General features: G+C 39.5%; 1 protein-coding gene across 4 annotated transcripts in view; it reads left to right on the top strand.

Moving 5' to 3' along the window:
• Positions 1-2,709: 2,709 nt before the first annotated feature.
• RERE (arginine-glutamic acid dipeptide repeats) overlaps positions 2,710-26,079 on the top strand; it is a 373,240-nt gene continuing 349,870 nt past the window's right edge. For all 4 annotated transcript variants that reach the window (XM_054579811.1, XM_054579813.1, XM_054579814.1 and 1 more), the window contains exon 1: positions 2,710-3,193. The gene's annotated coding sequence lies outside the window, so the exon portion shown is untranslated. The remainder of the gene's footprint in view (positions 3,194-26,079) is intronic.

The raw sequence follows: 26,079 nt of genomic DNA on the forward strand, positions 1-26,079 counted from the left end.
TGACATCATTTATTAAATAATTCTTCTTTCCTCCTGGTTTCTTTACCTAAAATGTAATGGTATTACATTTCTGATGTGACCACTGTATACAAAATAAAATCGTTTCTATCTGTAGTAAGATACATAAAATAACTAACAAAAGTCCCTGATGTTTTCAGGGACTTTTTGACTTAATTGATGGAATTGATGACTCAATTACCAAAGTCATCTCCATTTTATAAAGCTTGCTAGAAAAGAGAATAGGAAACTTTTTCTAATTTCATAATGGGAAAACAAACCATCTGACCTCTTTCACCTTAAGTAATTTATTTAGCTTTTCTCAGCCCAGTTCCTTTAAAATGGAGATAACAGCCCTGACCAGTGTGGCTCAGTTGGTTGGGTGTCGTCCCACAAAGTGAAAGGTAGCAGGTTCGATTCCTGGTCAGGGCATGTGCCTAGGTTGCAGTTTCCCTCCCTGGTTGGGGCGAGGCTACTGATTGATATTTCTCTTTCACATTGATGTTTCTCTCTTTCTCTCTAAATTCCATTCCCTTTCTCTAAAAATAAATATTTAAAAAAAATGGAGATAATAACAACAACACTTAATGGGCTGTTGTCAGGGCTAAGTGGGCTAGGGGATGTGACATGCTTGGCTTAGCACTTGGGACTTAGAAGCTTTAATCAATGGTTTCATAGTTGTTATTACCTTATCAGCTTCTCAGATTTTTGGAAGGATGGCTGTATGTACTCACTGGCTTCATGACTGGACCACAACTCTTGTATGGGATTGTTAAACGGTTTGCTAATTTTATGGCCCAATACCACACCACTGTGCTTTGTAACTGTGTGGAACTTTGAGATTTCTAAATCACATTGCCATAAATAAATGAAAATGATGCCCATCTCTAATACTACAGTAAATGCAGTTTCCCGATCTTGAGAGCCCCTCTCATCGCTGCTGAGTGACCGGGCAGGATCCACAGGTGTCATCTTGGCGGCAACGTCCATTCACCCACCACAGGCTGAACCTTGATCAGAAATAGTGCTCCTGTAAATGCAGATTTTGATGGAGACTGAAGCCATTTAATACACTTTACCCCTCACTATTTCCAAACTGATGTCGAATAATTCCATCCCTATCTAGGATGCTGAGACCTGCTTATTGAATCTATTGTGTTGTAAAATTCAGTTTTCATAATATTAGGTATGTGAGGCAGTATTAATCAGTTTTTCCATTTCATAGCAGATGCAATTGCAGCAGATAGGATTTTTCTTGCTTAAAGCTACTGGTGGGAGGAGTGGGCGTACGGGGAGGCAGAAGAGGTAGAAGAGGATAAAGGGGGGATAAATGGTGATGGAAAGGGACTTTACTTCGGGTGGTGAACACAATACAATATCCAGAGGATGTATTATAGAACTACACACCTGAAACCTATATAATTTTATTAACCAATGTCACCCCAATAAATTCAATACAAGTTTTTAAAAAAGTTATTCAGAAAGGTAATGGCAAGATTCCACTTGATTTTAGATCTCTTGGGTCACAGTCCAATAATACCTGCTACTTAAATTATTCCTAAAAGAAACTGTTAGGTGTGGAATTATGACCTGAAGATATTCCAAAGAGAAAATGATCACTTTATTTGAAATAGATGAATGAATCATTTTGTGCTATATTCTATTCCTTAATTATTCTATTATATAGATATCTGAACTCCTTCAGGAAAAGCATTTACAGTATATTAACAAACAATAGGTTGATGATTCACCCTGGATGCATGCCAGGGTCTGTGAAACAACTCAATAAAAAGACATGCATTTCAAAAACTGCTGATCATAATTAAAATTTCCAAACCCCTCAAACCTATAAATTATATAAAATAGAATATGAGCATTTGGCTTGCTCCCCATTCCCCTAATAGCATCGTAGACCCTGTGATTTACCGGTGTTTGGGGAAATGGAACAGAATACTATGTTTCTCAAAGGAAAAAAAGGTGATGTTTAGCTTTTTCTTTAAAAAAAAATTTTTTTTTTTAAACTTATGGCATAGAGTTGTGTCCCCTCTCTGTTGGTAGTTACAGTACCTTTTTTATTCCCTGATGAGACTCTTCAGGCTTTTCTTCTTCTTATTTTCAAAAAAAGCAGCGCGATCCGCCAATTTCATTTTTCTTTCTTACTCTTTGGCTACAGACTTAATTTGAAAATGTTAATGCTCATCAGAACTTCGAGAGTCCTTGAGCAAATTGTTCGAACCTATTTCGAATTCCCCCTAGGAATATGAATCCGCGTCTTAAGTGGCTGAAAAGGCAGATTGTGACCCTGGTAATAACAAGCTACGGGACCCTCTGGCCCATCCCGCCCTGGGGACCTGCCCGCTGCGCGCCGCGGCCCCGGCGCCGCACAAAGACGCGCCCCGTGTGGGGCGGAGGGGCGTCCAGCCTACCACTCGGCCGCCTCCTGGAGCGCGCACTCGAGTCCGAGAACCGCGGCGTCGCCAGAAACCGGCCGCTCCCCAGCTTCTCTTTGCTCATTTTATTAGAAAAGGAAAAAAGGAAAAAAAAGGAAAAAAGAAAAAAAGGGAGATAGAGAGGTCCCACCCCTTCGTCTCCCATTGGCCCCGCCTCCACGGGTGTCACGCAGGAACGGGCCAATGACAAGGCGCGATACTGCGAGGTGGGCCGGACCCGAGCGCGGAGTGGGCGGTGGGTCGGTGCAGCAACCCCGCCGCGGCTCGGCCTCCATCGCCGAGGTGCCGCTGCTCCCACAGACGCTCGCGAGCCGCTCCCCGCGCTCCTAGCCTCGTCTTCCTCCCTCACTCCCGAGACTCTCGCCCGGCTCGGGTCTCGCCTTCGCCTCCTTCTTCCCTCGCTGGCCTCCCACATTGTCTCTGCCCCATTTTCTCTCCTAGTTGAGGAAAAGAAAAAAAATCCTCCTCCTCAGGGAGCCCCCCTCGTCCTCAGGAAAACAAAACCAGACATGATCCTGGGCTCCCGCTCCTGAGGGACTGGCCGAGCGAGGAGCTGGGAGACAAGTGGAGACTGCAAGGAAGGTCACGGGAGGGAGCCCCCGCAGCCCGCCTCTGTCCCCGCGGCCGGCCCCTCCTCGGCCCGAGCCCGGCGGCCCCCAGCCCCGCGGGCCTCCCGCCGCGTCCCCCCACTTTCCCAGGAGCCGGCCGAACACACCTCCATTGATGGTGTAGCGCATCCGGGGAAGGTAAGAGTCCAACTTGGCCGCGCGTGGCGTCTGCTTGCTTTTCTGGCCCCTGGTTCTGGGCACGGGGCGTGGAGCGTGGGGCGGGCTAGGGGTAGGCGTGGAGTCCTCGTCCGGTGCGAGCCCGAAAGCGGAGGCCGGTGGGGCGCCGCGCACGCCGGGAGTCCAGGGCGAGCGCCTTCTTTGGCCAGGGCCGGGCCAGGTAACTGTCCCACTCGCCGGCTGACCCCTGCTCTTTCTTGGCTGCCTATTCATGCTCTCGTTTGACTTGTCTGAGGTTAAACTCTTTCATGTGAGTAAATTATTGGCTGAGCTGGGCAGAGAAAACAGCAGTCAAGGGCTGAAACGATACATTTCTTGAATGTGTGTGGATGTGGGGGTCTTAGGGGAGGACTTTTCAAGTACCCCTTTCGCCTTAGGAGAAGATTCGCTCTTTGTGCTCTCAGGCTCTACTTCTCTGCTATGTGGGATTTTACTAAATTATGAAATCCAGATCACTTGCAGCAGGATAGGATTCTTATCGTGTTTCGCTCTCAGAAAGACAGTGGCTCTATTTTTATTTCTTTTAAGATTTTGGGAACGAGAAGGAGTTTTATATGGGGGGGGCGGTGTGTGTGTGTGTGTGTGTGTGTGTGTGTGTGTGTGTGTGTGGAGAGGGGGAAAGTATTGCAGGTTTCCTTTGAACCTGGTTGCTTGAGAAGTTATTAAAAGGAAAACAAAATGATTCATTGTTGAATTGTCATTTTCCTCTGCCTCTTTTCCAAGGTTTGCTTACAATTTGTCTGGATTACAGACTTCAAACATTGATTTAAGCAAAATGTGTCCTTGAGAAACTGGGTGCCTTAAATGTTTCAGTATGTGTTGCTATTTTAAGGTACATTTAGAAAGTAGTTTTGTATGAATCCTGGAATAGCTTTCTCCACAGCAATTTTTTCAACACAATAAAGGTAACTAGTAAAAGAGGCACTTGGTGAATTACAAAGCAAACATTTTAATGGAGTATAAATTCATGCATGGTATGCTTTGATTCGAAACAGTTTTGATAATTGCTTTTCATGTGAAGAGAGACCTTTTTGTCTGGTGTACACGGGATTCTTCAGTCTCTGTTGGGGGAGGGGAGAGAGGATGGATCTATACAATAATAAAATCATCTTTGGGTAGCTGTTTCCTTCCATGAATTTGCTTGCTGAGTTCATTCCACTGTAAATTAAAAACCAGGTTTGATTTCGAGGCCCTAGGCTGGATGGAAAGCTCGCTTCCAGCTCTCCCTGTTGTTGTTGAGGTCGCAGGGAAAAGAGGCAGAAGCGCGCGCGCGCGCACGCACACACGCGCGCACACACATACACACACACACACACACACACACACACACTCACACTCACACTCTGCCAGGCTGAGGGCTCATTGTTCTTCCATACGCACATTCATTCTTTCTCTCCCATATTTGGGACTAGGTTTGCTTAGACAAACACAGCTCTTTTTGGGAGAGAGGAGAGAAGATGGGGGAAGGGGTGAGTGCATTTCTTTTTCAGCTTTCTTTCACCCATCTCCTGTCTGGCCTTTTTTATTTTTACCCCCCAACCTTGTAGAGGCAGAAGAGTACATTGGAAACTAAAGGACACTCAAAAACATGTTCAGACTCCTCTTCTGCACCTTCCTTTCTTGCCTTTGCAGCCCTGGTTTCTGCTGCTCTTTCTTTTTTGTGTATGTAAAGATAAAAATCCTTCTTTATATGTCCTCGCCTCACAGTCAGCTTTCACATTTCTCATTGCCATGACTTTGTTGGGGACAGTGGTTGGTTCAGTTGACTCTTGCAGTGAATGTGACGAGGGTCGTCTTTTCTTGGTAGAAGTAGATCGTCTCAGTTAAGGTTTTGAGCACATATTTGAGGTTAATATTTAGCAAAGTGTGTGTGGGTGTTCTGACATATCAGTGGTCTGATGGTTTGATGGGTTTGCTTGCTGTTGGGCTGTCAGTGTGTTGTGTTGTGTTTTGCCGATAGGGCCTATGAGATGAGAACTGGTTTCTGCTTTGAGGGCCAGTGTAGAGGCTGCCTTGAACCCTGGATGGGGAATGGGCTAAGAGAGTCCACCTAGGGTAAACCCAGCTCTGGGCTAAGGGTGCACGCTGGTGTGTGTACTGGTAGGTTGCAGAAGAGCACCTTCTACTGGTTAATTGCTTTGAAGGATCCAGATGAAGAGGGTGGGGGAGGGGATTGACGGCTGAGGCCTAATGATTTTATTTTGAATGCAGTTGTAGTTTTTTTTTCTGCATATGCCACTTCCATGAGCTGCTAATACAGATGCTCCTTGACAGGCACGGTTGTGTGGAGGCTTTTTATGTTATTGGCTGTGTCTTGACATTAATTTGTTCTATTATCAGAAGTATTTACACATTGTGACGTCTAAGGACTTTGAGTTGATATTCTTTTGTTTTTTTTTATGGGAAGTTTAGTTTGTCTTGAAATTTTAAACAAAATGGAGGGTTTATTTGTGTTTTTGGTGTGGGGAATTGTGTATACATTAGCAGTCTTTAGGAAGTTTTCAGTATCATTAATAAAAAGTCAAATAGACCTACCCTATAGGAGGAAAAATCTTAGCACTGGACTCAGAGTTTCCTCTGGGGCTTAACAGGGCAAAGGTGTGTCTGTGGGGACGGGGAAGGGGAAGTGGGGTGAGGCAGATAGAAGGTGGAAGGGCAGGGGAGGAACTCACTAAAATCAGCAATTTTGCATGTGTGATAGTGTTGCATTGCAATGGTGTTTTCAATAGTCATATAAACATAAGTACATTGTCAGATAGCATGACTTACCCTATGGATTAGAGTTAAAAAATTAGAAGAGAAAATGTGAAACGAGTGTGTACATAGATTAACACAAGCCAAATTCCTGTTCAGAGTCTTCTAAACCAAGGTGTAGTTTCAGAGATAATATGCTTGATCCATGCCTGGAAGGGTTTTTATTATCACACATTTTATCCCATCTCAGCTGTTTTAATGTAATAAGCTGTTTAGAGAGGTTTGTAGTGGCGAGAGAAATTTAGTATAGAATCACTGTCTTCTGTTCTAGACTGGCTACTCATAGGAATGTGATTTCTGATTCATTTTGCTTTCAAAAGGTAGAGCAAATCTCTAAGTCATAGATATTTTTACACTGCAATATGAACAGTTCAAATGTATTATTTATTCAGTAGGAATAGACTCTCAGGTAATTTCAATCCAATATAGTCTCTGCCAGGGTTTTGTTTTAAGGTAACTGGAGTAACTATAACTAGTGCAAAACAAGAATGTAATCCAAATCAAGAAATCTGTGCACCATTTATTTTTCAACTTTGACTTACTAGTCAGGCAAAAATTTTTTTTAAAAAGCAGCACAGTAACCACTGTCAGGTTCTGCAATAATTGTATGTAGTATTGGACAGAAATATGCTAGATGCTATAAAAACACATGTAAAAATATGATCTGTGCCTTTCTAAAAACCAGTGTATGTTGAATATTATTATAAATTTAGTAAGCACTTACTACTTTTAAAATTAGTTTTGAATCTTTAACATCTTGTTCAAATCTCAATAATCAAAAAAACATTTAAGTAGTAAAATGAGTTGTATATACAAAATTCTTTTGGGAACTGTATGCTTTCCTACTAACTGCTTTTGGCAGCCTGTTTTGCAGTTGATTTAAAAGTTAAGATAGCAGAAAATTCAGATGTTTAAGTGAGTCATTAATGTAACATAGCTGTGAACTTCAGTACACATACTTGCACACCCAGAAACAATGCACTGTTATCTTACATAATCAGTTTCTGATAATGCTGTGCTCTGGGTGATCATAGGGGTTTTCAGGAACCAGGAATTCCTCTTGAATCAAATTGAAGTGATTGTTAATTATTAGGATCTTGGTAATTATTCCAGGTGTATAGCTTTGCTTGTCCCATTTAAGTATGATTTTGGTGAGCCTCTTTACTTGTGCTTGGTTTCTTATCTAATAGTGTTTTAGTGTTTCTTAAATAATGAGGAGAAATAAGCATTTATGTGTTAGAAAATTGGTAAGATTGCTTAAGCTGTTTTAATGAATATTTGATCACAAAACTAAAAAAATTCTCAAATACTAAATATATTTACTAGTTTGGAGTTTTGGTTGGAATTGTGATTTGTGTAATTAACTTGGTGTGCCAAGCAATGTGAGATGTAACACATGTCTGAATATTAGATAATTAGACCAGATAGCTCATAATAAGTACTTTATTTGGGTGGGCCCTGGCCAGGTAGCTCAGTTAAGGTTAGAGAATTGTCCCTGCTGCTCTAAGTTTGCAGATTCGAACCGCGGTCAGGACGCATTAGAAGAATCAACCAATAAATGCATAAAGAAGTGGAACAACAAATCAGTGTTTCTCTCTCTCTCTCTCAAATCAATTGAAGAAATAAACTGTTTTTGTAAAGTGAAGTATTTGTGCCAGTGCAAAATTGTTGTTTTTATTTGGTAAAATTTGTCAGTATATCATCAAGCATAAGCAGTATGTTTAATTGTGAAATTTTTCCCCATGTGGTTAAATATCAAAATGATATGACCTCTCATTCATAGAGTACTAACAAAAAGATGTTAGGTACATGAAAACATCATTCAGGTGAATTTAAGCTGTCTGCCCCTTATTTAACCTTGGTATTTGAGGAATCCTCCCAGTCTGTTCGTCTTGGGCTTTTGCATGAGAAGTTAAAGCCATGGGCCAGGCCCTAATTTTAAACTAGTTATACATGTGATTTGTAAAGGTTTTGGTTCGGCTTCTTTGGTTGCAAACAGAAAGACTCCAAGTCATCTCAGGTGTTGGGGAAAAGTGGGACAAAAGTGTAACCCTTGAGAGTCAGGCCTCACAGAAAAACAAGAACCCCAGGTTCAGCTGGGCCTCATTGATGCTGGAATACTGACAGGGGTCCTATCCAGCTTTAGTGACAAGATTACCTTGTTTGCCTCCTTAGTGGGAAGACTTTGTTGAGCCATACCCTACAAGGTTGTGTATGGTTGCTCAGGCTGTGTGTAGCATAAGGACACCACTCTAAAGGAGACAGTATTTACCTTGTGGGCCTGGACTAACCTGAAAGAGAGCTTGTGTGCAAGCATGGCCATGCAGCAGCAGGGGAGAGCCATTCCCACAAGAATCTTTCCCAGCACATGGCCACACACACACACTCAACAGAGCATGCACATTCAGGTTTATGGACACCTATGCATGACTACCAGGCTCCCAGAGATCTGATTCCTGACCCTGTTACTTCTTGGGGTGGAGGTGGAGGAGAGTGGTGGTGGCACTTAACATGTGTGGAATGAACACAGTTTAGGGGGAGTGTGAACAGGTGAGAATGTGGACATGTGTCTGCATTTATGAATTCAGAGAAGCTGCCTGCGGAGGCCCTGGAAACATCTCTCTCCCTGAGCAGAACCTGGTTACACTGACTTAAAAAGATGTTAGGTACATGAAAACGTCATTCAGGTGAATTTAAGCTGTCTGCCCTTTATTTAACCCAGAGCCTGTGTTCCTCCTGCCCCTTCATTCCTCTTTCCCTCCCCTCCTCTGTTGTTAAGTGTTGGTCCCTGAATGTGACTGGAGGGGCATCAACATCTGCAATCCTGCGCCCTCTGGCAGCGCCACCACATAAAGTTGTTTACATTGGGCTGGACAGCCAGGGCTGGCCCACCTACTCTTCTACTATTCACTCCACTGTTTTACCTCTTAAGTTTTTTTTGTATCTTTATGCTTCTGCTTCCACTTCTAAGGACTCTTTATGCCTTTAATTAACACTTCGAGGGATAGATCACATGGGTTGTTAGTTATCACTGTTAGTTAAGGGTTTGGGGCCAGACCACCCTCTTAAGCTACCTACCAGCCTTCCATATGGTGGAGTGCTCACCCTTTTAAGCCAGCACTCGAGGTATATAGTAGGAGCCCAGGGAATGGGAGGCGTTCTAAGCCATGGCCCATGGAAAGGGAATTTCTTTTCTTCTTACATCCTATCATGTTTTTCTCATCTTCATTTCCCCTGACATCTATGTGGCTATTATTGCTTTTGATAGCTTATCTAATAGTTTATTTTTATTTATTAAAAAGATTTTATTGCCCTGGCTGGTGTGGATCAGTGGATTGAGTGCCGGCCTGTGAACCTAAAGGTTGCCAGTTTGATTCCCAGATAGGGCACATGCCTGGGTTGCAGGCCAGGTCCTGGGTAGAGGGCGTGCAAGAGGTAACCGATTGCTGTATCTCTTGCACATAGATGTTTCTCTTCCACTCTTTCCCCTTCGCTTCCCCTCTCTCTAAAAATAAAAATAAATAAAATCTAAAAAAAAAATGACTTAATTTTATTTTTTAAAAAGACTATTTTTTAGAGAGAGAAGGAGAGAAACATCAACGTGTGATAGAAACAGCAGTTCGTTGCTTCATGCACGCCTCCTACCTGGGACCTGGCCAGCAACCCAAGCATGTGCCCTGACTGGGAATTGAACTGGTGACCTTTCTCATTGTGGGATGATATCCAGCCCACTGAACCACATGGGTCAGGGTATTATCTAATAATTTATTTTGCATTAAGAAACTCGATATAGTTACAGCTGGTAGTTATCATCTCTATTAGGTGGGATCATTTTATTACATTTGTCTTGTTGTCCTTTTATTTTCTCTGAATCTATCCACCTACCTGTTTGCTTATCTGTCATCCCAAGTCAGTGTTTCCCAAACCATATTTGTAGCGTACTAATATGCCGCAAGTGTTCTGAGGTCAAATCAGTTTGTAGTGCACATTAGCACCTTAAAACCTCAGAAATGTCCTATAGAATGTAGAGGACACTTTTTTGTTTGTTTGTTTGCTTGTTTTTTTCCCCTTCAAAGAATACTATGACCTTTTTACAGAAACTAATATTCTGCAAAAAGTTTGTGAAACACTTGTAAAATTAATCCTTTTTTAATCAAGTGGCTTGTCCTTTTCCCCTTAATAATGAAGTTCTAAGTGTTAGTGTTATAATGCTTTGCTGCTGTGTACTATCTTTCTTTAAGCAAGTTTTGTACTCCAGGTCTTCAGGGGTCCAGTATGACTGCTTTTTCTATCTTATACATATGTCATTTTGGAGTTCTTTTTGATTGTTGCATCCATTGTCCCTCATTCCATTTTCAGTGGAATCAGTCAAATCAATAATTTTCTTTTTCATCCTACTCCAGTAGCTATGCTCTTATTCAAGGTTTAATCACTTCATTTTTGGATACTTGTAGTCAACTTATAGGCGCTGGCTAGAATCTTTTAACGAATAAAAACAAAACCAAGTACTTAACTGTGCAGCTCATTGAGGTAAGGCTTACAGGCATGTAAAGATGAAGAGAACAGCCGTCTAGAAGTTTCTTCCTGTAGCAGCCATTGGGATACGCGTAACTGCTGGAGGATAAAGATAGGTGTTTTAGAGACACAAAATACAATGGGGTTGTATTAGTTATGTATTGCTGCATAATACGTTACTACAAAGCTTAGTGACAACAGAGTAATAAACATTTATCATCTCATGGTTTCTGTGGTCACTTGCTTGGGAGTTGCTTAGCTGAGTGAGTCCATAGGGGCTGCTGTCATCTGAAGGCTTGACTGGGGCTGGCGACTGTGCTTCCAGGGGCTCACACACGTGGCTGTGGGCAGAAGGCCTCTGCAGGAATCCTCAGTTGCTTGTTACATGGACCTGTCCATATGATTACTAGAGTGACCTCATGATTTGGCATTTGTCTTCCTCCAAGACAAGTGATGAGAGAGAGGGAGGAGAAAAAGAGAAAAAGGAGCCTTTTATGACTTAGTCTCAGAAATGACTTCCTGTCACTTTCACATTATTCTGTTAGTTAGAATCAAGTCACTAAGTCCAGCCCAAGTGTGCAAAGGGCAGGGGATTAGATTCACCTCTTGAAGGAGAAGTATCAAAAAATTTGTAAACTTATTTTAAAACCTCTGCAGGGGTTCAAAGGAGAGAGAGATAAAAGATTAAAAACAGTGTTTTCCCCTTTGATTAGTCGTCTTTAAGCAGTGCTTTACATTAACTGGAGGGTAGTTTCTGGTTCTTAGAGGATAGTAACATAACCAAAACTTGATATTACTCATCTTTTTCCCCTACTGTTATTGAGATATCATTTATTTCTTGCTCTCTTTCTGTTCTTATTAAAACTGTGCTTAGTACATACATACCGCCTTAAGTTTTTAAGTTTGACCGCTCTTTATTTCCTACCAGTTCAGTACCTTTTCTTTGGTTCTTTAACCTTCACACTTATTTTTACCTTTTTCTTCAGTCCTTTAACGTTCGCACTTAATTTTATCACTTTATATCTTGTGTAAATGTTTGTTACTTGCATTTGTACCTTAGTATTAATCTTACTTTTTCCATTAGGTTGCAAACCCCTTGAAGGCAGAAAGTTTTCCTAACTACACTCATATGTATGTATGTTTACACATGGAATTAGATGTATTCTGAAAGATACTGTTCATTGACTCTATGATGCCATCAGTAGTAAGATGCACCATTATTTTTTGTACCATAAGAATGAAAAAAATATGTTGCCAATTAAGCCACGTAAGACCTGTTCCAGCTCTAGTGCTATACAAATGTAAAACATTGTACATCTTAGAATCATTGAAATGTCATCTATTTAGGCCATATCTTTTCATAGCTGTATATTCCCTGAAAAGCATTTCTGCAAGTAGACCTTAAAACAGATTATTTTCTTTTATAGAGACAGTGTAAGGGTGGTGTTCTTGCCTAAAGATTTTGCATGAAAACCTAAGCTATGATCAATGTACAATAAAAACAGTTGCTGTCATAAACCTGTAGTCATTGTAGTTAAATAATATTCTGGTTTCCATAGATTAGGTATTACTGTTATCTATTTTGATTTGAAATATGTGTTTTTAAATATATAATGTACTAAAATACTTAACCACCCTACTGTGTTGTCAGTTTGACCTAAAATGTTAACTTTATTACTATTTTTTAACTTTTTTTTAATTACAGCTGACATACAATATTATATTAATTTTAGGTGTGCAACATAATGATTAGACATTTATGTAACTTACAAAGTGATCACCTGGGTAAGTCTACCCATCTGACACCATATTAACTTTATTTTAAATATTGGTGTTTTTCCTGATCCTGTCCATTAACTTCTCCCTTGGCATTGTCTTCCAAAGTGCCCTCCTCTTTCTCCTGAGATGCATATCCGTGTTGCCCTCTGCCTCCGTGAATGTCTTTTGGGAACTGAGTCTCAAAATTTATTATCAATTTGTATTTGTCTACTCTTAACCTTTCTACTATTGCAGCAAAGTAGTTAAGAGCTCTAGTTTCAATCCCTAGTCTGCCGCTTGTTAACTCTGTGACTTTAGGCAAGTTACTTATCTTTCTCTGTCTCAATTTCCTCATCTGTAAAATGGAGATAATAATAGTACTTATCTTACAAATTTGTTGTGAGGATCAAAGTAATTGCTTAAAATGTCCCTGGTAAATAGTACATGCTTGATCAGTATTAGCCTATATTTATTATTATAGTTACCATCATCCAGAGATCTAGCTTTCCACTCTGTTCCCTTTTTTTGTTGTCTGCAACACTCAACCACTGGGAGATATGTAGGAGCAATGGGTCAACTCTAGAGGGTTCGCGTAAGTTTTCTTTAAATTATCAACTGTAAAATTTCCTTGAATATAGGAAATGCTACCAAACAGTATGTGATTAAATACCAAGTGAATGGCATAGACCATGGAGTAGTGATGCATTTTGGGTTGTTGATAAATAATCAGAATATTATAGCTTTGCTGTTCCTCTTCATTAGGATCTTGAAGGAGATTTATATATATAAGTAGAACAGTGGCAAGTGGGAAACTCAAAGTATTATTTTATTATTAATTGGGCTCTTGGCTAAAATACCAATGTATAGCTATTCAGTAAACTACTTGGAGTATATTGCTTAAGCTTACAGCCTAGGCAAGGGATTTCTCTTACCTGTAAATCTCACTACTTTATTATAATAGTCACTTAGAGTGTGTCTGAGAGAAATGAACAAGAGAAAGATAGCAGACCTTCAGATCTATCTATATCTATATCTATATCTATATATGTATGCATGTAATTTTTTATCTGCATTTAATCTTCATACTTAAAAAGAAGGTCCAGTTAGTCTGACTCAATCAGATTAATATTCCTTTTTAGAGAGTTTATGGTAGAGGATGGAGAGAGATAGAGATGCATTTTATTGGTATAGCTTCAGCTCTCTAGTAGCTTGGTTTAATGGCCTGTGAGGAATAACTAAAAGCAGTTGGTCACCACCCTAACTGCTGTTGCTCAGTTGGTTGGGTGGTGTTCTACAAAGTGAAAGGTCGCAGGTTTGAACCTCAGATTGGGGCACATGCCTAGGTGTTGTGGATTTGGTCCCGAGCTGGGCTGTATACCAGAGACAACTGGTCGATGTTTCTCTCTTACATTGCTGTTTCTCTTCCTCTCTTTCTCCCTCCCTTCTTCTCTGTAAAAGTAAAATGAAATCTTACAACAACAGCAACAACAGCAGTTGGCTATCTGTCTAGCAGCACTACAGCCTGGCTTTATGACATTCTGGGACTTACAGGTTGGGGAGTTTGGAGGAGGGACCTAAAAAGTATTTTTCAAATTTTGGCATTTTGACATGAAATTAAGAAAAAATATCATGTGATAAATAAGATTTGCCACTTGGAAGACTGGCCCACCATTACCAATAGCTGCTGTGGCATTTTGGTGATGTGCTGATTCTAATTTTGGCAATGGGAGTGTAATCTTTGAGGAATATGATTATATATGATTATGTTAGCAGAGCAAAGCTGAGGCCTAATCATGTTATACTCAGTCTGAAACAAGAATATGATGAAAGAATGGAGATGATTAACTTGGGGGCTAGAAGAGAGGTTTCTGACTGTTATGCTCGGATCCTGCAACCTTGGGTGCATGCTGTTTTGTAAACTCCAGAAGGATAGAGGCCACGTCTGCTTTGGTCACTTCAATTGCACAAGTATACTGTATGCAATTATATAATTGTCATAAATAAATGCACTCTTAAATGCCACAAATTATTCCTGTCAACTTAGACCCAAAGTTATGAATGTGTTATAAAAGTTAGAGTATCTATGGACTTCTTAAAACCTTGTGTGAAGATTTTGATCATAGCGATTGCCTTTGAAGGAGGCATACAATACTAGGGCACTGGCGAGGAGGGTGGAGACAGAGGGATCCTGACCTTTCATTCTCCTACTGGTTGCCATATGTAAATATTAACTAATTAAAATAAATGCATAAGTGCTTTTTTATTTTTAGATTCTTACCATTCTTTTTCTTATAAGCTTTAGTGAAATACCAGTTTAATTTATGTATGGAATGGGGCATACAAAACAACAAAGACAGATTGTGCCCTTGATGAATTTTTTCACTTAATGGGACTGTGACATATACCCAGTTGAGTGCTGGGTAGAGGAAAGTGCCTCAAAAGATGATGATGCTATAGTTTAAGAAAGAGAATTAGTTCTGGCTGGGGCATTAGGGAAGATTTGGTGTAGGACGAGGTGTTTAACCTGTGTTTTGAAGGATTGGCAGGATTGGACATGTGATAAGTAGCTAAGAGGATTTCATGCAGGAAATTGGAGCAAAGGCACAGAGGTTGGAAAGCATAGGAAATGGTGAGTACAGAACTGCTGCTGCTTCTATGATGAGGACTATTAAGTTATGTTTCAATCTCCTTTTTTCAAAAAATTCTTTAAAAATGTTCTGTAGCAGTTGCAGGCAGATGTAGTTCTTTCAACTTAGGTAATTTGTATTTGAAAGCGTTGCTGATAGTTGTTCAAACCAAATTGTAAGTGCATTTTGGAGGGGAGTCCTTTGGCCAGATATCTCGAAGGAAGATGACTGGTTTGGCTGGTACCATAGAGCACTGGGAAGACAGGTTGGGCCCATAGCATAGGAGATGTGACACCAGGGTATGTATGACTTTGAGACCCTGATGAGTTCAAATTAAATACAATTTATAATTAGGAAATTAATGTATACTCATCATAATCACATTCATACAGTCCAAAAAGAGTAACACTCCCTAATATATTTCCAGACATTTTCTATGGACTTATAAGCACATATGTACACACTATACATACTATCTTAAATTTTTATTTAGTATTTCAAGCCCCTATTTTTCAAGCCAATACCTATAGTTATACCTCAGGTTTTTGTTTTTTAACAACTGCATAGTGGGACATTGTGTACATGTATACTTTATTTCCCTGTTGATGGACACTGAAATTGGTTCTGATTTTTTTTTTTTTTTGTAAATCCTTTGAACCTGTACAATTGAATAGGTATATCTGTACATTAAATTCTTCGAAGTGGAATTGCTGAATCAATAGGTATGTGCATTTTTAATTTTGAAAGCTGTTAATAACTTGTCCTCCAAGATGTGCCAGTGTATAAAGAGTGTTTTAGGGTTTAGATTTCTACATCTTCTTATCAGCTCTGGATATTGTGAAAGTTCTTAGTCTTTGCTAACCTTACAGGTGAAGAGTGTACAATATTTTATCTTAATTTGCATTTTTTGACCATGAGTGAAGTTGATGTTCTTTTTATCTATCAGAATTATTAAATACATTTTGTGATCACTCAGTAATACAATCAGGTGATTTATATGTTATACATAGTACTTCAAATGTACTTCATAGTACATTTATTTATTTATTTATTTATTTTAAAAAAAGAAACAACCCAGCTTTATTGAGATGTAACTTACCATAAAATTTACCCTTTTAAAGTACATGTTTTCTGGGCTGTAGTCATTTATTTTAAAATTGAGTGCTAACCGTTTGCTTTATTATTTGTAGTAAATATCAAGATGAACATTAGGTCCTGTTTTTAAAAATCTGTTTATTGATTTTAGAGAGAGGAAGTGGGGGAGGGAAGAGAGAGAAACATAAATTTATTGTTCCACTTAGTTATACATTCATTGGTTGCTGCTTGGATGTAGCCCTGACCAGGGATTGAATCTGCAACCTTGGGGTATCAGAACGATGCTCTAACGAGGTGAGCTACCTGGCCAGGACCTTAGGTCTTCTCTTTCTTTTCAAGCTTATCGGCTTCATTAGGTATGTGCTCATTAGGTCCAAGGTGTGGAATGGGAAATGCAACTTTTCCTGTTATTTTTCCAGGCTGTAGGCCTCTCTTACCTGTCGCAGTTGGGCTAGCTCAGTTCTGAAATGGAATTATGCATGACAACTGCTTTGGAATCTCAGTGCTTTCGTACTGTTGGGGAGTGATTTCTTTTAAATAACTTGTAGTTGAAACTGATTTCCAATTGCTAGAGGTGATAGTCTTTCCAACTTTTTCTGAAAAATTTTAATTACGAAATCGGAAGTGAAAAGCCTTCTGAGGTAAAAAAGATTTTAAAAATGAGTTAAGTGTTTAAAAGTAGTCAGTTTTTTCTTTTTTCTTTTTCTAGATGGATTATTCAACTCCTTTGTTAGTTACTTTGGTCATTTTTAATTTGAGAGATCTCCTAGTGTCTATTAAAGTAGCGTGTGTATGATATGATTACATTGTTTCACTTTACAAACAGTAATGATGATCTGTTCTGTGCTGTTTCTATTATGATTCGCACAGATATTGTAGTGTGGAGAAATGCTGACTAGTAATTTGTGAGACCGAGTTTTTGAGTAAGCTTTTACAGTCCTCTAGCATTGGCTCCCATCTAATAGTAGCTCCTGGCCAAGGACTATTACTGGCCAAGTTTGAGACCCTCTGTATGGTTGTTCGGCTTGGGAAAAGATGTTGACAGAGGCTCATAGTAGATGGTTTTCTTTTGCTTTTGATAAAATCAAATGTTGCATTGTTTCCTTTTGATTTTATAAAGTAATACTTCAAACATTTAGTTTCCTTTTCTTCTTAGTAAAATATTAATATTGCGATTCTCTGTCTTTTAACTCCCTTCTATTATTTCTTCATCTTTTTATACTATTGGGTTGAACAAAAAGTTCGTTTGGTTTTTTCCCCCTGCAATGGCTGTAGTGGCACTTAATTGTCTTTAACTTCAATTGAAGCAGTTTTGATAGATTGTATTATGACAGCTGTCACATCAGCATGCATTAAAAAAAACTTACCAAAATTGGTGAATTTTTGTGTAGCTATTTTAATATTGAAGATGGAAGAAAATACACAACATTTTTGGCACATTATGCTTTATTATTTCAAGAAAGGTGAAAACGCAACTGAAATGCAAAAAAAGATTTGTACAGTGTTTGGAGAAGGTGATGTGACTGATCAAAAGTGTCAAAAGTGGTGTGTAAAGTTTCATGCTGGAGAGTTCTCACTGGACAATTCTCCACAGTCGGGTAGACCAGTTGAAGTTGATAGCAATCAAAATGAGAAATTAATTGAAAACAGTCAGTGTTACAATGTGCAGGAGATAGCCAACATACTCAGAATATCCAAATCAATAAAGTTAATGGTGAAAATGAAAAATACATCTTTCTTTTATGGAAAAAACTAATCGGACTTTTTGGCCAACCCAGTAACTTCTGTTTGGAAATATATTTTTGATTGGTTTGGTTTTAATCCTGTAAATTACAATGTCTCCTCTTTTTTTCCCCTTGACTTCGCTTTTCTTGTTACTGTTTTTTTTTTCATGTTTTTGGGTTTTTTTACTACTGTAAAGTCCCTTGGCCTTTGGGCTATAGTTTTGATTAAAGTGGATTTTTCCTTGGGCTTTTAATTAGATTTTCTTTTCCTTTAGCTCTTCATAGGGAGATTGAAGATGACATTGACTGACACTTGGGTCAGTGGCATGAGTTCTTGGGATGAGCGGCTTGAATATAGCATTTAGATCAGCTGTGGATGTTGCCATTTCCACCTGAGGATTGCTGCTTTGCTTAAAGACGCTGTACTTAAAAAAATAAAATAAAATTCTGGGAGATTATGTATATATGTCAAGTTGAGATATGGGAGCTAGGTGACTTATAGGGGAACAGTATAACTCTAGAAACAATGTTTTGCTAAGAGATGTGATGCTGATTTAATAGAATCACTGGATCTCTTAAGCACACTATGTATGTGCTGCGTAATTCATGTTTTCTTTTTCCCTTACCAAAATGTCATGAACCGTGATAGCATACGAACATTATAAATAAACTCAATATGTGTCTCCTGTTTAGCCTAAGAAGACCTGGATCCTGGTTCTGCCTGTACCATGGGTTTGAAGTATGATGCAGTGCCCTGCTTCCTTAGCTGTCAGGTGGGGACTGTAATATATAAACTGAAGTGAAAAAAAATAGATATGGAAATACTTGGAGAATACAAACTTACTCTACAAATCGGAAGTACTTGACTTATGTTTTTCTCAAGAACTCAGTGTTATTGCAGCCAGCACCCCTTAATCTAGTCATATTTAACTTCCATAATGTTACCTAGAGAAATCCACTGTTTTCTTGATGTATTTATTACACCAATGCATGCAAATGTATGTGTTCCAAATATTTTTACGCAGATACTAAGTGCTCACTAAGTGTTCAACTGTAATAGAGTACTGTTGTTTTGTTCTTAGGTGTTTTGTCATAAAATAGACTTTTGTTTTTATTTTATGACATAAGACATCAAAAAGGCATTTTTATGACAGTGATAACGTGTGGTCTTTTTCTTCTATTTAAAAAAGTTCAGCAATTTTTAACCCCAGAAATCTGTATACACACTTTTCTTTGTGTCAAAATACAATGGGGATGACGTCATTGGGTCTTTGTTTGAGTTAGAAATAAAGACAGATAGCAGCTTTTCCTGCCACCTCAATCATGAGGTCCAGGAAGTCTTAAGATTTTATTCATTTTTTAGAGAGAGGAGAAGGGAGGGAGAAAGGAAGAAACATCTATCAGTTGCCCTCCACCCCCATATGGGACCCAGCCCACAACCCAGGCAGGTGCCCTGACTGGGAATCGAACTAGTGACCTTTTGGTTTGCCGGCCAGTGCTCAACACACTGAGCCACCAGGAACTCTTCATAGGAAGATATGGAGGGAGCTAGATTTTAGGCCATTTTTCTCTCAGGTTGCTTATTTAGGAACGAATCTCTGAAGCTTTTCTGCTTTCTGGGAGTCAAAGATTAACCTGTAATTAAAATAGTTAATATGGGTCTCTTTTTTTTTTTTTTTTTTTTTTAAACTGTCCTGAATCAGGTGGGATTGTCTGGGTAAGTGCCTCCTCCCATGATGAGTTCATATAATTTTTCTCATTTGGTTTGCGTATTTGGGGTAATTTCTTCTCTTAAAAATCAAATTCTGGAGGAAGCGGCCATCTATGTATCATTCCTTTAGATGAATACAGGTGCTGACAAGTCCTTGCATCTTCCAGTTCCATTTTGCTTGGGTCTTGCCTTGCGGTTTTCCAGGATGCCAATTGCCAGCCTTGTTGATGTGGGGCTGGTTTTGAAATCCAAGCGTCTTTTGAGGATATCAAAGGACTGTAGAAGATGGAAATGGTAAGGTTGCAAAAATGCTTGCAGAGTACCACATGATGTTGATGTGCTTACTATAATGATTTATGATCTTTGGAAATTGAGGCCTTTCACACAGCTGTCATCAACGTGGGCCTCCGCCCTGTCTATACATTGCCCTGGAATGATTCCATATAAGATCCCAATATAAAAATAGGTTGGTGCTTCTCTAATGTATTCTCTTCCCTGACACTTAACAGCTTCTTTAAAACTTAAAGTTGGGAAAAAATATTAGGTATAAGCCACCACTAAAAAGAATCTAACATATGGGGGAAGTGCTGAAGAATTGAATGTTGCTAAAGCGCCAGGGAGGGAGCAGTTTGACCTATTTTGAGCTCATATGTGACACCTGAAAACTCCAATGACATTGAGTTGGCATAGCTGCATTTTTGAGGTTTGGCTTCATTTTAGATGCAGTCACTGTGGGACCCTCTTGCAGAAATGATTTGGGGAGGGCTTCAGGCTGCTGCTCATGGTGTTACTGGAAAAGGAACTGTGGCCATTTGATGTAATTCTGGACAGAAGACATAGTTTATATTATACTGAATTAGAGGTCAGTATTTGAAACTCTGTTTCAGTTGATATTTAAGAGGGTCCATAGAGTAAATGGATGACTGAAATTAGCCAAATGCATAATTAAAAGTGTATTTCAGAGGTGAGATAAACCTGTTGTACTTGTGACTATTTGGTTCTGGTATGAATTACTGAACTGATGTTTGTTCTTAGATGCATAGGAAAAGTTACACATGTGGGACTCTTTCAATTATAAACTTATGGGTTATGGAAAGATAATATTTGGGCTTCATTACATGAAGAAGGCACCCTTCTAATTTATCTTTTTCTGTGAAGCTTCACCTGTTCTGTTTGTGATAAATCCTGAGAGGGTTGTTGTAAGTTTATAGTGATGATGTGCTTTTTTTCCCTTAAACGGTTTCTGATGAAGTTTTTTTTCCCCTTCATATTTTTTGTTTTGCTTGATATTTAGAGAACTAAAGGTTGAAACTAATGTCGTTTTCTTCTCAAATACAGTCTGCTCCCTTTTCTTCTCCTGTAGTTTCATGGGTGCCCAGGAGTGATGTGTTTAGTTTGAAACAGGTTTCAGAAGCATTATACTTTTCATGTACCTATACTAATTATGAAACAGAAAACTCAGTCTTGTTTTTTCTGAAAGGAATAGACAAAGGTGATTAATAAGTGAAATGTACTTATTATTGAAATGATCTATAATTTCAGGCCATAGTTTCTAGGAGGCTGCTCTCATCTAAGTCTCCTTTTCTCTGGGCAGTTGGCTGTTGTTAGTATGTGAGCATCCAAGTGATACAGTGGATTTGTCCATTCATTTGGCAGTAGTTTTTTGTTTAGTGTCTCTTGCAGGGCACCGTACTAGGACCAAGATGAGTAAGATGTGTCCCTGCTCTCACAGAATTCTTGGCCAAAAGAAAGAAACAGATACAAATAAAAACCATTACAATACAGTCTAAAAAGAACTGTAATAGAAGTAGAAACGTCATGCTCTGACAGCATGGAGTGAGGTGTGCCTATACCCTGGACACTTACATGGCACTTGCAGAGTTAAAACACAAGATGTCTTTACTTCTTTGTTAACAAATGTGTTCTTTGGTGCACCTTCAGGCAGCAACATTTATTGTAGATGTGTGGCCTGCTATAACTGGGGGGAAGTTTTCCATGTTAATGGTTTCTAGGCAGCAAAAGGTAAATTTCTTGCAAGAGGTTGGGCACCCTGACCTTGTATTCTACTGAACCTGAAATACCTTTCTGTATGTATTGTTTACTTTTAAGAACGTTCTCTGAGCTTATATAAAAATAATTTTGTTCATTTTTCGTGAGCCTCTTTGGAAAAGGAGCTCTTTTCGAATAAGAGGAGTAGTGTACCAGAAGGACTTAGCATTGCCCTTGACCTTCTCTGCCTTGGGAACCTATAGACATTTTTTTGTGGACACACGCTACAAGTAAATTAGGTGCCGATCCAAGTTGCATGTTTTCTTCATTGGGTGGCAGGGGACACAATATTTGGTTTTTCAATTCATTCTCTCCTGTCACCTTTTTTTCCTCTCTAAATAAGAAGTAAATCCTGACCTTTTTTCTTCCTGGAAAATGGCTTACTTAGTTTTCAGAAAAATTAAGATATCTCTGTATGGAAAATTTGAAGCATTTGCTTAAAAATACATGCATTAGGTTCTGGCCAGGTAGCTCATTTGGTTATAGTATCATCCCTTTATACCAAGGTTGTGGGTTTGATCTCTGGTCAGGGTATATGCAAAAATCAACCAATGAATGCATAAATAAGTGGAACAACAGATCGGCATTTTCCTCTCTCTCTCTCTGTCTCTCCCCCCCCCCCCCCGCCTTCCCCCATTCTCCCTCTAAAATTAATAAATGAAAAAAAAATTAACAATTAAAAAGCAAGGATCACCTTGGGGCATTATTAATTAAAATCTAAGCTGTTTGTCATACCTATTACCTCCATATTTCTCTTACTGACATTAAGTTAATTCATCTGTTAAATTTATTATTTATTTGTATTATTATTTATTATTTGTTAGATATGGACAAAGAGATGGGGAGTCTTGCAATATGGTGGTGTTTGCCTGCATTTGGAATAATAAATAAATCTGTTATTTAGGGTTTTTGTTGTTGTTTAAGTATCTTTCATTATCAGTGTATATGCTCTGTTGCCTGTCCTAAAAAACATGTAAATTCAGTCCTTATTATGGTCCTTAAACCTATAGTTACAGAGAGAAGCAGCTGGCACCGAATTCAACCTGACTTAACCTTCCACCCCTGATCTGTCAGACAGCGAACAGGTATTGGATTTGTGTTGTCCCAGTTTAATATTGATGTAAGTAGGATATAAAAGAAATAAGCTCTGGCTGGTGTGGTTCAGTGGATTCAGCACCAGCCTGCGAACCAAAAGGTTGCTGGTTTGATTCCCAGTCAGGGCATGTGCCTGGGTTGCGGGCCAGGTCCCCAGTAGGGGGGTGTGCAAGAGGCAACCACACATTGGTTGCCACACATTTGTCTCCTCTTTCTCCTTCCCTTCCCCTCTCTCTAAAAATAAAATCTTAAAAAAAAAAAATTAATACCTTTGGTTTTGTAACTAGGAGGCAAGCCTTGCAAAAATACAACATTTAGATATTTCTAGAACAAAAGTAGACTATAACCAAACAATGTTAAGTACTCATTGTTTAGCAGAAAAAATAAATATAGTTCAAATTCAGGTTAATTAGGGATTATTGTGGGTTAGGGAAATTGACTAAGGATTCATTGAGAAGCTAAGAGTAGGTCTTGAATAATGGGTACTGTTTGAATAGGAACAGGGAGAGCAAGTTGGGACAATTTAAGCAGGGGTCAGCTTGAGGCAAGCACTGAGTGTGGTGCATACAGGGTCAAATAAAGAGGGTCTGGTTGGAGTGAAGAATCTGTGGGGAGGGATGTGGTGAGATGTTAAGTGGCTTAAATAATGGAGGCTTGTAATGCTACACACAGAATTCCTGTAAGCATGTGAAAAGAATGTGGAGAAAAGTAATAGAGTAGCAGGACAGCCGGAGACTGTAGAGGTCTGAGGATTTTTGGCTCCCAATTTGTAATACAAGGATAGGAGGTGTACTGGCCAGTCTTGGGAAGGACGCTGTGCTTATTTTATTTTAATATATTTTATTGATTATGCTACTACAGTTGTCCCATTTTTTTCTCCCCTTTATTCCCCTCCACCCTGCACTGCCTCACTCCCCAGCATCCTCCCCCGACCCCCGCCTTAGTTCATGGGTTGTACATTTAAGTTCTTTGGCATCTCCATTTCCTATACTATTCTTAACCTCCCTCTGCCTATTTTGTACCTACTATTTATGCTGCTTATTCCCTGTACCATTTCTCCTATTCTTCCCCTTCCCCCTCTCCTCTGTTTTACTGTTCATAGTTTTTGATACTCTTTTTCTTAGATATGTCCCTTTAACATTTCATATAATAAGGGCTTGGTGATGATGAACTCCTTTAACTTGACCTTATCTAGAAAGCACTTTATCTGTCCTTCCATTCTAAATGATAGTTTGCTGGATAGAGTAATCTCGGGTATAGGTCCTTGCTTTTCATGACTTTGAAAACTTCTTGTCAGCTCTTTCTTGCCTTCAAAGTTTCTTTTGAGAAATTAGCTGACAGTCTTATAGGAACTCCTTTGTAGGTAACTGTTTCCTTTTCTCTTGCTGCTTTTAAGATTCTCTCTTTATCTTTAATTATGGGTAACTTAATTATGGTGTGCCTTGGTGTGTGCTTCCTTGGGTCCAACTTCTTTGGGACTCTCTGAGTTTCCTGTATCTCCTAGAAGTCTATTTCCTTGGCCAGATTGGGGGAGTTCTTCATTATTTTTTCAAGTAAGTTTTCAGTTTCTTGCTCTTCCTCTTCTCCTTCTGGTACTCCTATGATTCAGATGTTGGAATGTTTAAAGTTGTCGTCTCAGAGGTTCCTAAGCCTCTCCTCATTTTTTTGAATTCTTGTTTCTTCATTCTGTTCTGGTTGAATGTTTATCTCTTCCTTCTCCAAATCGTTGATTTGAGTCCCAGTTTCCTTCCCTTTACTGTTGGTTCCCTGTATATTTTTCTTTATTTCACTTTGCAAAGCTTTCACTTTTTCCTCCATTTTGCACCCATACTCAACCAATTTAGTGAGCATCCAGATTACCAGTGCTTTGAACTGTGCATCTGATAGGTTGACTATCTGTTCATTGCTTAGTTCTATTTTTGGAGCTTTGCTCTGTTCTTTCATTTGGGCCATATTTCTTTGTCTCATCGGGCCTGTTACGGTGGGAGGGGCAGAGCCTTAGGTATTCACCAGGGTGGGGCCACCCAGGTAGCTGAGTTGTGATGCTCTCTGTGGGGGAGAGGTCTGAGAGGGAACAATGCCGTTTGCTTGGCTCTTGGCTGCCTTTCAGTTACTTCCCCTCTACCCACAAGCAAATTGGGCCCTTCTAGTGCTGATTCTCAGGTAGGTGGGTTTGTATACATTCTAGGACCCTGTGGGTCTCTCCAGCAGATTCTCCTGTGAGGCTGGGAGTTTTTTCTACCACTGGAACCCCCACAGGTTTTTACCTCGAGAAGTTTTGAGGCTTGCTTTTCTCTCTCTGGAACCCTGGATTGGGTGGTCTGATTTGCTTCCCAGCTGTTCCTCCTGGTTTATCTGCACACAGATGTGGGACCAACCGGTCTGCCAGCTGCCGCCTTGTCCACCCGGTCCTCCAGCCACCGCCTTGCCACATGGCCTCACCGCCCTAGTTGCCCATCTCCGCCCCTCCTACTGGTCTGGATGAATGTTTCTTTTTTAACTCCTTGGTTGTCAGACCTCCATACAGTTCGATTTTCTGGCAATTCTGGGTATATTTTGTTTTTAAATTTGTTCTTCTTTTGGTTGTGTGAGGAGGTAAAGTGTATCTACTTACATGTCCATCTTGGCCAGAAGTCACGATGCCGTGTTTAAAATTGTCCCTTGTTGTATTTGGTTGGCAAATAGGATAGACAGAAGGAAAGAGAAATAAGGACAAAAAAGGCTTTTAGAAATCTAAGTGGTTGGTGAAGTTTTACTGTTAGCTTTTAGTTAGTATCATATTTCATAAAAAAATAAAAAATTGAAAACTTACTACCAAATCTAGAAGTTATTTTAGTTTTTTAAAAAAATCATAAAGCCCCAGGCGATGTGGCTCAGTTGGTTAGAGCATCATCTCGTAGTTGAAAGGTTGCAGGTTCGATTCCCACTCAGGTCACAGGCACATACCCAGGTTGCAGGTTTGATCCCCAGTTCGGGCACCTATGAGAAGGCCACCAGTTGATGTTTCTCTGTCACATTGATGTATGTCTCTCTCTCTCTCTTTTTTCCTCTCTTCCCCATCTCTAAAAGCAATGAAAAAAAAAATGTCCTTGGTGAGGATAAAAATAAATCAAATTATAGTTTATGTATGATGCAGTTTCATTTCTTTTCTTGCCTCTCATCCCAAACACTCACAGTTTTAAACTTGTTTATTTCTCCCTCCCTGTTTTCCCCCATCTTCTATTTATTCTTTAGGTCTCAGTTTAGGCATCATTTCATTGGGAAAGCTTTTGCTCAGTCAGAGTCATACCCAGCTGTTCTCTGCCATGGCTCCTGTATATCCCAAGACATCTGTTATCACACTGCGCTCTAATTGCACACTCAGCCCTGGTAGCTCAGAAAGCTCAGGGACTAGTCTTGTTTGCTCTTGGATCCTCATCTGCCAGGTTGGGTCAGGCACATGTCACATGGCTAGTAAATAAATATTTGAGAATTGTAAAAGTTGGATTTATTTGTCATTGTAATTATTTTTTCTTTTTA

This window comes from Pteronotus mesoamericanus, unplaced genomic scaffold, assembly GCF_021234165.1.
Source record: "Pteronotus mesoamericanus isolate MK-2021 breed Mesoamerican mustached bat unplaced genomic scaffold, CSHL_Meso_final contig_557, whole genome shotgun sequence".
Lineage (NCBI taxonomy): Eukaryota > Metazoa > Chordata > Mammalia > Chiroptera > Mormoopidae > Pteronotus > Pteronotus mesoamericanus.